The sequence below is a fragment of the Argopecten irradians genome, chromosome 15 (assembly GCF_041381155.1).
Source record: "Argopecten irradians isolate NY chromosome 15, Ai_NY, whole genome shotgun sequence".
NCBI classification, from domain to species: domain Eukaryota; kingdom Metazoa; phylum Mollusca; class Bivalvia; order Pectinida; family Pectinidae; genus Argopecten; species Argopecten irradians.
In genome coordinates this window covers 25,709,657-25,724,414 of record NC_091148.1, presented here as the reverse complement: position 1 = coordinate 25,724,414, position 14,758 = coordinate 25,709,657, and the positions used below count along the sequence as shown (strand labels likewise).

The window sequence follows — 14,758 nt, the reverse complement described above, 5'->3', positions numbered from 1 at the left end:
TATCAATCAAATAATTTCAAAAGAGAGATGATCGGGTTAAATGGGTGATAATTCAAAAAAAGAAAATGCAAGAAGAAAATATTATGTTCAAAAAGGAGGGGGGGAGATAATTCAATCAAACAATTTCAAAGAGAGATGATCAGGTTTAAAAGGGAGATAATTCAATCAAACAATTTCAAAGAGAGATGATCAGGTTAAAAAGGGAGATAATTCAATCGAACAATTTCAAAGAGAGATGATCAGGTTAAAGGGGAGATAATTCAATAGCACAATTTCAAAGAGGAGATGATCTTGTAAAGGGAGATTCATTCAAATCAAACAATTTCAGAGAGAGATGATCAGGTTAAAGGGGAAGATCATTCAATCAAACAATTTCAAAGAGAGATGATCAGGTTTTAAGGGAGATAATTCAATAGCACAATTTCAAAGAGAGATGATCAGGTTAAAGGGGAGATCATTCAATCAAATAATTTCAAAGAGAGATGATCAGGTTAAAGGGGAGATCATTCAATCAAACAATTTCAAAGAGAGATGATCGGGGTTAAAGGGGAGATAATTCAATTAAAATATAATCAAAGAGATGATTCAGGTTTAAAAGGGATTAATTCATTCAAACAATTTTCTCAAATAGAGATGATCAGGATTTAAAAGGGAGATAATTCAATCAAAACAATTCAAAGGTTAGATGATCAGGTTAAAAAATAAAAAAAAAAAAAAAAATAAAGGAGAGATAAATACAACTTCGAACAATTTCAAAGAGAGATGATCAGGTTTTAAGGGAGATAATTCAAACAAATAATATCAAAGAGAGGACGATCCGGGTTTAAGGTGCGATCCTTTAAATCAAACAATTTCAAAGAGAGACGATCCAGTTTAAGTGGGGTTATTTCAATCAAACAATTTCAAAGAGAGAAGAGCTGTAATTAAGGAGGAGATAAATTAATTCAAACAATTAAAAGGAGATGATCAGATTTTTAAGGGGAGATAATTTAATCAAACAATTTTCAAAGAGAGATTGATCGAATTAAGAAGGGAGATAATTCAATCAAACAATTTCCAAAGAGAGGATGATCGGATTTAAGGGGGAGATTATTAAGTAAAACAGCATTCAATATGTCTAGGTTTAAACATAATGAAAATACTTACTTGACTGAAATATTCGCTGCATTTCGCTTTAAAAACTTATCGGCCTCTTTTGGTCACTAACAAGGTCATCATATATATTGGATAGTGCCACACATGCGTGCATTTTAGAGTTCTCTGTCACTGGTAAGGTTTCGTGCTGTTTGATCGCCCCAGCAACAGCTAACAATCCCTCAACACCTGGAACCAAACAATTAACAACATTCACCTCAAAATCATAAATTATCACATTGATTGTTTTTTTTTTTTTTTTAATTTTTTTTTGTTTTTATAAAGATTGCCTTTAATGTCATTGGCTGTTTTCTTATCATTTATTGTTAAAATTTTTTATTTTTTTTTTTTTTTTTTTTTTTTTTTTTTTTTTGTTTTTTTATAATTTGTATCTATATAAATCAATAAGTAAATCTTGAAACGCTAAGTAAATTGAAACACACAAGCATTGTTGTTTTAAGTGCTGAATATTTACTCTAACTAATTTGCCCTTGTATATTCCATAGAATTCATGAAAGTTAATTCTCTTGATTGGTTATAGTTTACCGTCAAGAATTCCGCCCATAACATCAATAAAAAGTGTATATTGCTCATGTATCAAAATATTTATTTTTACTGGCAGATTTCTGGGTCCCAATAAAACAATTTTTACAATGTATTACTTCAAGTCTTAGCTGTTATATTTTGATATGTCAAATCATAAACCTACCTGCCCTTGCAGGTGAGTAATGATTGAAAATTGTCATAAAAAGTGTATATTGCTCACGTATCAAAATATTTATTTTTAGTGGCAATTTCTGGGTCCCAATAAAACAATTTTTACAATGTATTACTTCAAGTCTTAGCTGTTATATTTTGTTATGTCAAATCATAAACCTACTTGCCCTTGCAGGTGAGTAATGATTGAAAAAAACTGTTTCAAACTGCAAACAGTTTTGATAAGCAAACAACTGTTTGCCAGGAAATATTAATTTTTGCATACAGAAGGTTTCAATTAAACACTGTACCATCTGTTTCCAGGAAATCTCTGGTCCACTGAAGGCCGTTTTTACGGAGCATGTTTTTTGATGAGAAGTTCCATGGCTGCGTCTCTGCCTTCCCCTGACACTTTGTAGTTCTGAAGCATCTTTATCAGCAGCTGTGGAGGTTATCCTGCAGGTTACTCTCTCTGGGTGTCATCTACATCAAATCAACATAAGCTGTAGATATGGCACAGGGGAAAACTCCACATATAGCGGGACAAAAAGGTTTGATATGCATAACCTCTAGGTAAAATCTTAAACACGAGAAAATTAATAGTCAAATCTACAGAACGAACAGTAGGGAGACAAAATAATTAATTAAATGCTTGAGCTCTCATAGGGAAAAAATGGAAAACTAACAATATGAAGTTGTCTATATAGTTGATTACATATAAATTCAATTAAACTTCAAAACACTTTGTTTTGCATGGCTATGTATCTATGGTAAACACACATGATCACCTGATTCTAACTTACCTGTTTCTACACTTTGTTTGCATGACTACTGTATCCTATGGAAACTAACATATCTCCTGTTTCTAACTTACACTTTGTTTGCATGGTTATGGTTTTTGTATCTATGGAAACTAAACAGCATATCTCCTGTTTCTAACTCTTTCAATTTGTTTGCATGGAATGTATCTATGGAAACACACATATCTTCCTGTTTCTAACTTACACTTTTTTTGCATGGCTATGTATTATGGAAACTAACATATCTCCTGTTTCTAACTTACATTTTGTTTGCATGGCTATGTTTTCTATGGAAACTTATATCACTGTTTCTTAACTTACACTTTGTTTGCATGTGTATCTATGGAAACTAACATATCTCCTGTTTCTAACTTACACTTTGTTTGCATGGCTATGTTTCTATGGAAACTAACTATATCTCCTGTTTCTAACTTTACAACTTTGTTTGCATGGCTATGTATCTTATGGAAAACACACATATCTCCTGTTTCTAACTTACACTTTGTTTGCATGGTTATGTATCTATGGAAACTAACATATCTCCTGTTTCTAACTTACACTTTGTTTGCATGGCTATGTATCTATGGAAACTAACATATCTCCTGTTTCTAACTTACACTTTGTTTGCATGGTTATGTATCTATGGAAACTAACATATCTCCTGTTTCTAACTTACACTTTGTTTGCATGGTTATGTATCTATGGAAACTAACATATCTCCTGTTTCTAACTTACACTTTGTTTGCATGGCTATGTATCTATGGAAACTAACATATCTCCTGTTTCTAACTTACACTTTGTTTGCATGGCTATGTATCTATGGAAACTAACATATCTCCTGTTTCTAACTTACACTTTGTTTGCATGGCTATGTATCTATGGAAACTAACATATCTCCTGTTTCTAACTTACCACTTTGTTTGCATGGCTATGTATCTCTATGGAAACTAACATATCTCCTGTTTTCTAACTTACACTTTGTTTGCATGGCTATGTATCTATGGAAACTAACATATCTCCTGTTTCTAACTTACACTTTGTTTGCATGGTTATGTATCTATGGAAACTAACATATCTCCTGTTTCTAACTTACACTTTGTTTGCATGGCTATGTATCTATGGAAACCAACATATCTCCTGTTTCTAACTTACACTTTGTTTAGCATGGCTATGTATCTATGGAAACTAACATATCTCCTTTTCTATACTTACACTTTTTGCATGGCTAGTAATCTATGGAAACTAAACATATCTCCTGTTTCTAACTTACACTTTGTTTTGCATGGTCTATGTATCTATAGGAAACTAACATATCTCCTGTTTTCTAACTTACACTTTGTTTGCATGGCTTATGTATCTATGGAAAACTAACATATCTTCCTGTTTCTAACTTACATTTTGTTTGCATGGCTTATGTATCTATGGAAACCTTAACATATCTCCTGTTTCTAACTTACACTTTGTTTGCATGGCTATGTATCTATGGAAACTAACATATTTCCTGTTTCTAACTTACACTTTGTTTGCATGGCTATGTATCTATGGAAACTAACATATCTCCTGTTTCTAACTTACACTTTGTTTGCATGGCTATGTATCTATGGAAACTAACATATCTCTCCTGTTTCTAACTTACACTTTTTTGTTTGCATGGCTATGTATCTATGGAAACTAACATATCTCCTGATTCTAACTTATAAGTTTTCACATTTGTTTGCATGGTTAAGTATCTATGGAAACTAAACATATCTCCTGATTCTAACTTACACTTTGTTTGCATGGCTATGTATCTATGGAAACTAACATATCTCCTGTTTCTAACTTACACTTTGTTTGCATGGCTATGTATCTATGGAAACTAACATATCTCCTGTTTCTAACTTACACTTTGTTTGCATGGCTATGTATCTATGGAAACTAACATATCTCCTGTTTCTAACTTACACTTAGTTTGCATGGCTATGTATCTATGGAAACTAACAATCTAACATATTTCCTGTTTCTAAAACTAACACTTTGTTTCTAACTTACACTTTGCATGACTATGTATCTATGGAAACTAACATATCACCTGTTTCTAACTTACACTTTGGTTGCATGGCTATGTATCTATGGAAACTAACATATTTCCTTTTTCTAACTTACACTTTGTTTGCATGGCTATGTATCTATGGAAACTAACATATTTCCTGTTTCTAACTTACACTTTGTTTGCATGGCTATGTATCTATCAAAACTAACATATCTCCTGTTTCTAACTTACACTTTGTTTGCATGGCTATGTATCTATGGAAACTAACATATCTCTTGATTCTAACTTACACTTTGTTTGCATGGCTATGTATCTATGGACACTAACATATCTCCAGTTTCTAGCTTAAACTTTAGTTGTATGGTTAGGTATCTATGGTAACTAACCTAACTCCAGTTTCGGTCGCCGACATGGCTCGCTACGTTTCCTCTTAGCCTGATAATCATCCTCTGCTTGCCGATAAATGTCGAGGCCAGTAATTTTAATCAACATTGTTTCAATTAATTTTCCTGTCGATGTAGCTAAAGCTTCGCTTGGCTCCCACATCAATAATGCCAACCTCTTTACACCGATCTCCTTGGACACGAGCCACGACTGAAAGTAAAAGAGAATTATTGATGAGATTAGGTAGGGAAGGAGGAGATTGCCATTAGATAGCTGCAATATTGTAGCTCAAAAGACTTTAAGACAGATAACGGTGTCGTCTTTAGACCTACAATTGGTGACTAGTACTGCTAATGGAGCAGACATGTTTGTGCAAAGCACTATTAAAACGTCAGTATGCATTTTAACTTACTTGTTTTATATAACTTACCTACAAAGCAATAAAACTGAACCTTATAAAATATCAAATTCACAGCGAGACATTATTCTTTTCACATATAAATATGATGGTCTTTTCGAATGAAAATTATACGGAAAGTCTAAAAATTGTGAATTTGACATCTTAATAGTGGTAAAGTAGATATTAAGATTGGTCGTTATGTTTCTTTTGCACAAAAGTAATATGTAAATGCATGTATACGCTTACAATAGTTGAAAACCTACAACAAAGTATAGAAAATTGTGCCTGAGTGATTGTCTGAGGCAGTGCTCCACTACGATATATAGGGAACATTTCGTACCCGGCCGAAAGGTACAGTAGGTCGGATACGTATATTCGTTCTAGCCATTAGAATACTTTCCTTTAGTAAAAGGACCTCTGAAGTATGCCAACAGTTAAAAACAATGTTATACATGTATGCTAAAATGATCCCATTGAGGAAAAAGCTTCTTTAAATGTTTAATTTACTAGATAAACATAGGTCATAAATTTTGATTTCAGATATTTTTATTTTTTCAACTTTAAAATTACAAAGTTATAATTTATATCTCATGTCTATGGCATCTAAATGAATGTTTTAACAAATTGGCACACCACTGAGCATTTAAGGGTATTGGTATCTGTTTATTTCTGTGAGGTTAGTAAGTCTACTGTATCACCTAACGACATATTTAAAACGACATATTTAGAGAATAAATATATTTGCTTCTATTATATTAAACTGGAGCTATATCATTAGATTGCTGTAACGACTAATCATCCACCTCTGAGTTCCTAATTTTCAGAGCCATGTGGAAAGTTACCAGGTACATAATGTTCTGACAAGTTGGTGGTTTTACTCCAAAGTAAACTCCAGATTTCCTCCACCCAAATTCATCATATATAGCCCTAATAAGGAATAATATATATGGGTATTTTCTGACACTTTAATATATATATGGTGGATATCTGATCAACATTGTTCTCTGAATATCCTCCACCAATTAACCAATGTGGAAACTGGCTTCTCTTTAATGGTATTAGACATTGTTAAGACTCTGACCTAAATTAACCAATCCTAATATCACCCTGGCTGTTATTAGGATACCAAACCAATCCTAATATCACCCTGGCTGTTATTAGGATACTTAACCAATCCTAATATCACCCTGGCTGTTATTAGGATACTAAACCAATCCTAATATCACCCTGGCTGTTATTAGGATACCAAACCAATCCTAATATCACCCTGGCTGTTATTAGGATACCAACCAATCCTAATATCACCCTGGCTGTTATTAGGATACCAAACCAAATCCTAATATCACCCTGGCTGTTATTAGGATACCAAACCAATCCTAATATCACCTTGACTGTTATTAGGATACTAAACCAATCCTAATATCACCCTGGCTGTTATTAGGATACTAAACCAATCCTAATATCACCCTGGCTGTTATTAGGATACCAAACCAATCCTAATATCACCCTGGCTGTTATGAGGATCCTAATATCACCTGACTGTTATTAGGATACTAAACCAATCCTTATATCACCCTGGCTGTTATTAGGATCCTAATATCACCCTGACTGTTATTAGGATACTAAACCAATCCTTATATCACCCTGGCTGTTATTAGGATACTAATATCACCCTGGCTGTTATTAGGATACTAAACCAATCCTAATATCACCTGGCTGTATTAGGATCCTAATATCACCCTGACTGTTATTAGGATACTTAACCAATCCTAATATCATCCTGGCTGTTATAAGGATACCAAACCAATCCTAATATCACCCTGGCTGTTATTAGGATACTAAACCAATCCTATCACCCTGGCTGTTATTAGGATACTTAACCAATCCTAATATCACCCTGGCTGTTATTAGGATACTAAACCAATCCTTATATCACCCTGGCTGTTATTAGGATACCAAACCAATCCTAATATCACCCTGGCTGTTATTAGGATACCAAACCAATCCTAATATCACCCTGGCTGTTTATTAGGATACACAACCAACCCTAATATCACCCTGGCTGTTATTAGGATACCAAACCAATCCTAATATCACCCTGGCTGTTATTAGGATACTTAACCAATCCTAATATCACCCTGGCTGTTATTAGGATACTTTACCAATCCTAATATCACTCTGGCTGTTATTAGGATACCAAACCAATCCTAATATCACCCTGGCTGTTATTAGGATACCAAACCAATCCTAATATCACCCTGGCTGTTATTAGGATACTTAACCAATCCTAATATCACCCTGGCTGTTATTAGGATACCAAACCAATCCTAATATCACCCTGGCTGTTATTAGGATAAACCTAATATCACCCTGGCTGTTATTAGGATACTTAACCAATCCTAATATCACCCTGGCTGTTATTAGGATACTAAACCAATCCTAATATCACCCTGGCTGTTATTAGGATACTAAACCAATCCTAATATCACCCTGGCTGTTATTAGGATACTAAACCAATCCTAATATCACCCTGGCTGTTATGAGGATCCTAATATCACCCTTGACTGTTATTAGGATACTAAACCAATCCTTATATCACCCTGGCTGTAATTAGGATCCTAATATCACCCTGACTGTTATTAGGATACTAAACCAATCCTAATATCACCCTGGCTGTTATTAGGATCCTAATATCACCCTGGCTGTTATTAGGATACTAAACCAATCCTAATATCACCCTGGCTGTTATTAGGATCCTAATATCACCCTGACTGTTATTAGGATACTTAACCAATCCTAATATCATCCTGGCTGTTATAAGGATACCAAACCAATCCTAATATCACCCTGGCTGTTATTAGGATACTAAACCAATCCTAATATCACCCTGGCTGTTATTAGGATACTAAACCAATCCTAATATCACCCTGGCTGTTATTAGGATACTAATATCACCCTGGCTGTTATTAGGATACTAAACCAATCCTAATATCACCCTGGCTGTTATTAGGATACTAAACCAATCCTAATATCACCCTGGCATGTTATTAGGATACCAAACCAATCCTAATATCACCCTGGCTGTTATTAGGATACTAATATCACCCTGGCTGTTATTAGGATACCAAACCAATCCTAATATCACCCTGGCTGTTATTAGGATACTTAACCAATCCTAATATCACCCTGGCTGTTATTAGGATACTTAACCAATCCTAATATCACCCTGGCTGTTATTAGGATACTAATATCACCCTGGCTGTTATTAGGATACCAAACCAATCCTAATATCACCCTGGCTGTTATTTGGATACTAAACCAATCCTAATATCACCCTGGCTGTTATTAGGATACTAAACCAATCCTAATATCACCCTGGCTGTTATTAGGATACCAAACCAATCCTAATATCACCCTGGCTGTTATTAGGATACTAAACCAATCCTAATATCACCCTGGCTGTTATTAAGATACTTAACCAATCCTAATATCACCTGGCTGTTATTAATATCACTACTTACACCCTGGCTGTTATTATAGGATACAAACCCAATCCTAATATCACCCTGGCTGTTATTAGGATACTAAACCAATCCTAATATCACCCTGGCTGTTATTAGGATACTAAACCAATCCTAATATCACCCTGGCTGTTATTAGGATACTAAACCAATCCTAATATCACCCTGGCTGTTATTAGGATACTAAACCAATCCTAATATCACCCTGGCTGTTATTAGGATACCAAACCAATCCTAATATCACCCTGGCTGTTATTAGGATACTAAACCAATCCTAATATCACCCTGGCTGTTATTAGGATACCAAACCAATCCTAATATCACCCTGGCTGTTATTAGGATACTTAACCAATCCTAATATCACCCTGGCTGTTATTAGGATACTTAACCAATCCTAATATCACCCTGGCTGTTATTAGGATACTAAACCAATCCTAATATCACCCTGGCTGTTATTAGGATACCAAACCAATCCTAATATCACCCTGGCTGTTATTAGGATACCAAACCAATCCTAATATCACCCTGGCTGTTATTAGGATACTTAACCAATCCTAATATCACCCTGGCTGTTATTAGGATACTTAACCAATCCTAATATCACCCTGGCTGTTATTAGGATACTAAACCAATCCTAATATCACCCTGGCTGTTATTAGGATACTAAACCAATCCTAATATCACCCTGGCTGTTATTAGGATACTAACCAATCCTAATATCACCCTGGCTGTTATTAGGATACTTAACCAATCCTAATATCACTCTGGCTGTTATTAGGATACTTAACCAATCCTAATATCACCCTGGCTGTTATTAGGATACTTAACCAATCCTAATATCACCCTGGCTGTTATTAGGATACCAAACCAATCCTAATATCACCCTGGCTGTTATTAGGATACCAAACCAATCCTAATATCACCCTGGCTGTTATTAGGATACTAAACCAATCCTAATATCACCCTGGCTGTTATTAGGATACTAAACCAATCCTAATATCACCCTGGCTGTTATTAGGATACTTAACCAATCCTAATATCACCCTGGCTGTTATTAGGATACTAAACCAATCCTAATATCACCCTGGCTGTTATTAGGATACTAAACCAATCCTAATATCACCCTGGCTGTTATTAGGATACCAAACCAATCCTAATATCACCTTGGCTGTTATTAGGATACTAAACCAATCCTAATATCACCCTGGCTGTTATTAGGATACTTAACCAATCCTAATATCACCCTGGCTGTTATTAGGATACTAAACCAATCCTAATATCACCCTGGCTGTTATTAGGATACTAAACCAATCCTAATATCACCCTGGCTGTTATTAGGATACTTAACCAATCCTAATATCACCCTGGCTGTTATTAGGATACTTAACCAATCCTAATATCACCCTGGCTGTTATTAGGATACCAAACCAATCCTAATATCACCCTGGCTGTTATTAGGATACCTAAACCAATCCTAATATACACCCTGGCTGTTATTAGGATACTAAACCAATCCTAATATCACCCTGGCTGTTATTAGGATACTAAACCAATCCTTATATCACCCTGGCTGTTATTAGGATACCAAACCAATCCTAATATCACCCTGGCTGTTATTAGGATACCAAACCAATCCTAATATCACCCTGGCTGTTATTAGTATACTAAACCAATCCTAATATCACCCTGGCTGTTATTAGGATACCAAACCAATCCTAATATCACCCTGGCTGTTATTAGGATACTTAACCAATCCTTAACCAAACAAACCATTGTTAGACATTAACACCGTGGAGAAGGTTAACGGAATTGGGATGCGCAGGAGGTGCGTACCTCGGACTTAGGGGCACTTAGACGGCATTGAGGGGAGCTCAAAGCGAGAAAATGGCCAGCAGTAGTTGTTTAGATACTTTTCATTGCGATCATAGACACATATATTGAGATGAAAATTAAAAACCAACAATTTTTGCATGTAGAGTGATTTCCATTCTACCAATGAGATGTGTTGAATGAAGCCAAGAATGCACGATTCGTTTAAACTAAGCCACATAAGTCATGAGAGTAGGGGCGACAGGTTCCATTAACCTTCTCCACGGTGATTCACACTGAAAGAGACAATGTCTGACCCTGCCGGCTATTTGGCCACATGACTGTAGTGTGTGTATATAGAAAGGGCACCTGCTGATGACACTGAGTAATTTGAAACCTGAACAAGAAATTTTGGACCAATATATTTACCAATTATAATGGGTTTGGTTTGTTTGTTTAATGTCTAAACAAAAAAGGTCATTTCAGCATCTTTACCACTTACCATATTCGACCCAATAAGCCCCCATGTCCCTATAAGCGCCCTCCCCCTTTTTGAGGCCTTGATTTCAATTGTCCATGCATAAATAAAGACCAAAACTACAAAATACTTTCTAGATTTGCAATAATTTCGTCTTATTAGCACCTTTTCATATTTTTTTTCAATTTTTTAAACGCCCCGGGCGCTTATTAGGTCGAATACGGTAACAGGTTTTTAGGTCAATTATACCAGTATCACAAACATGTCCCGAAAACCAACTTATTTTCATGGCAACTTATTTTTTGTATTTTCGTGCCAAACATTTTCACCATGATTAAATTTCCCGATTTTAAGTCATAAGTTCTGCTGTATATATGTATCTATATCCTACACGCTGTTTTGCAGTGATTAATTTTTGCGATTTTTATTTACCAATAAATTAACTGATTTACAGTTCAATACCTACTTCAACATTGTACATTAGACATGATTCTACCACATGTTCCTGTTAAAGTGTTTACATGTTACTTGTCGTGCCTTGTCACGAAATTGAAACCAGGAAAAGAAACAAATAAGCTATACTGAATAACCAAAATGATTTTTCTATCAACTGAGAATTTTCAACACATAGTCAAAAGCTTATTAGAGATGAAGTCATGCAGATGATCTTGTTACAGATTCAGTCAATACAAAATGAGTATGTATATGTACTGAATACATTCTGTATATTTAAAGTTGGAAAGTATTGTATATGTAATGCTTATGTTACACAACCTGTGGAGATTTCATATGTGACATTTCTATAACTAGTACGATGTGAACATCTGTCATCTTCAGCTGTTACATTATAAATGTCAGAAAGACTTCAGCGTTTACGTACCTAAATCATTGATTCTGTCACTACCAGATGAGTACACATATACCGACTACATTCTGGAGGTTTCCATTGTGACCTTACAAAACTGTAGATACTCATCACATTCACATCATGTTCATCGCTGAATAATTAATTTTCTTTGTTTTCATACTAAATATGGCATTCTGATTGGCAAAATCCCTTTTTTCATTTTTTTTTTTTTATAAACTACAATTTGAAAAAAAGTCTGAGAATGGCAGTAACCCTTTGGGTGAACTTTGACTGAAATCTGCACCAAAATGAAACCTGTATTGGCTTGTATAGATGTCTCTTGATTGTCATGGCTCATTGTAGATGTGGTTGTCTGTTAGTGGGTAACTTCAATCCTGACGTTATCGTGATATCACAATAGAAACTTTAATGTTGTGTATTGATTTGGAAAAATAAATCCCTTGGAAAATCGATGGAATCATATTTGTAAATGTATTTAACCATTAATCTATATTCCAATGGCATCTATGGTCTATATAGATGACAGAGCTTTGCGGACAATCTTCATAATGCGCACTCAGAAGATAGTTTAATGCTTATATTTACATTATAAACTCATTTTAGGGTTTCTGCATGAAAATTGTTTAAGCTAGACCAAGCAAACTGTTTATCAACGACGATTTAATCCACAAGATGGAACAGCCATTTTGACAGTGATCAGTTGATGTCAACATAAGTGACGTCATAATAGTCATGTTGTGGGTGTCAGTTATCACTTTGCCTTGGTTAGTTTCTACAGTAGAAATGACAAGTAAATGAAATATTTTATTTTAATCAAATAGTTTGGAAAATTAATTATAAGCACTGATGTCAATATTTTTTAATGTCATTGAGTCATGAAATTAAAAAACATTGACATCAATGCTTGATAAAAGTTAAAAACCAACCAAATTTCGTATTTAGATGTTTCACAAAGTCCAACAAATTTTACTTATGTAATAATTTGTTATACAACCAATGAATAATTCATGTGGAACATTTTGTTGACAAGTACAATGTGCACATTGTCACCTTCGTCAGACAAACGACCAGGTAGCTTAAGTACGCCAAGGTGTAGAAAGTGTACAAGTTTTCTTCGATATGATCGCAAAAATTGTAATTGTCTTACACACTTACAGGTCAAGGATTATTTTTGCTAAATAATTGTTGTAACAGAATGTTTCTGGCCCCAAGGGATGTGATCAATAGATTAATTCTGTCTGTGACAGCTCCAGTCTCGGCTGAAGACAGGGCTTCCTAAAGTAATCAACACCGTATTATAGATAACGGAATGGCACCAGGCCAGGCCTAACTAAATCCCTGTTTCTTTGTTAATATCCAGGGACAGAGTTGGAACTTAAAAGAGAGTTCCAAGGATAATCAGCATTAGAAAAATGTTTTAAATTTCTACTCAGAAATTGCAGTAAAAATCAAAGTCAAAGCCATAATATGCTACAATAGTCAAGTTGAGTGGTCCCAAAATACTACATGATACATTATAAATTGTATATATATACTAGTGATGGGCAATTGATTATCAGTTTGTAAGCAGAAGTCATAAACCTATCAATAATTGATTACAAAATCGGTTTCTAGTAAATAAAATTTTTTGGATATAAAATTTGCTGCTGTTATACTTTTCAGTGTTTTTTTCTTTAGATATGGAATATTTACACGAAAGTCTTGAGTAATCAAGGTACTCATCTTATTATCATTTTCTGTTTCGAAGAGTACCAATTTAATTAGCGATTTTCAATTATGGATTTTCAAAATTGATAATAGGAATCAGAAAGGACATATCAATACGGGTGTTTTGAGATCCCAGAATGACTTGGGTAAAGTACAATTTACTGTCGATTAGTCCTACCATCCCGTGTTTTGTGACGTCATAATCACTTGAAGGTGGCACTAAATAAATTGTACTTTACCAAGGTCGAATCTCAAAACTCCCGTATTGATAACCTATTAAAATTGATAATCGGCCCAACACTAGTATATACACAACTTAAAACCAAGATAAACCTTAAGTGAACAGAGGTTCCCTAGTATGCTCAGAAAAATAGACAAACTTATATTAAAAAATTCCAAAATGGCCACATCTGGATCACTTAATGAAACTTAAAAAGGATTCATATCCCACATTATCAGACTGTCGTTGGAATCAGAAATGAATTTTCTCTTTATTTAAAATGATGTTCATCAGTTCTTGTGACATTTCAACTGCTTCATTATCCCTGGTCCATTGAGTATGTCTCAAAATTGTAATGTCATTAGCAACAGTGATATGGTTACCCACAGGTATTACAGATGCAATTTAACTATTTATTTAATAGAAGTGTTTTCAGTAATATGCACAATTTGTGTTAATTCTAAAAATGATAAAATGTTATTTCATAGGTCCAGTCCAGTGCTGAATATGCTTTAAATCATATGCTATAAAATATGTTTTTAAAATGTATATACAATGTATGTAATCATGTGGAGATACAATGTATATAGGCTTTGTTTGCTGCGCGATCCAAAATTGAATCTGTTCAATCCAATAAAATAATTTGAAATGAAACGAAAATGCAAATAATGCAACAGAATTGTTCATAATGTGAACAGTTCCATCTTCA

The 14,758-nt window shown here is 34.4% G+C and overlaps 1 pseudogene; it reads right to left on the bottom strand.

Moving 5' to 3' along the window:
- LOC138308716 (protein unc-45 homolog A-like) overlaps positions 1-14,758 on the bottom strand; it is a 47,814-nt pseudogene that overhangs the window by 19,639 nt on the left and 13,417 nt on the right.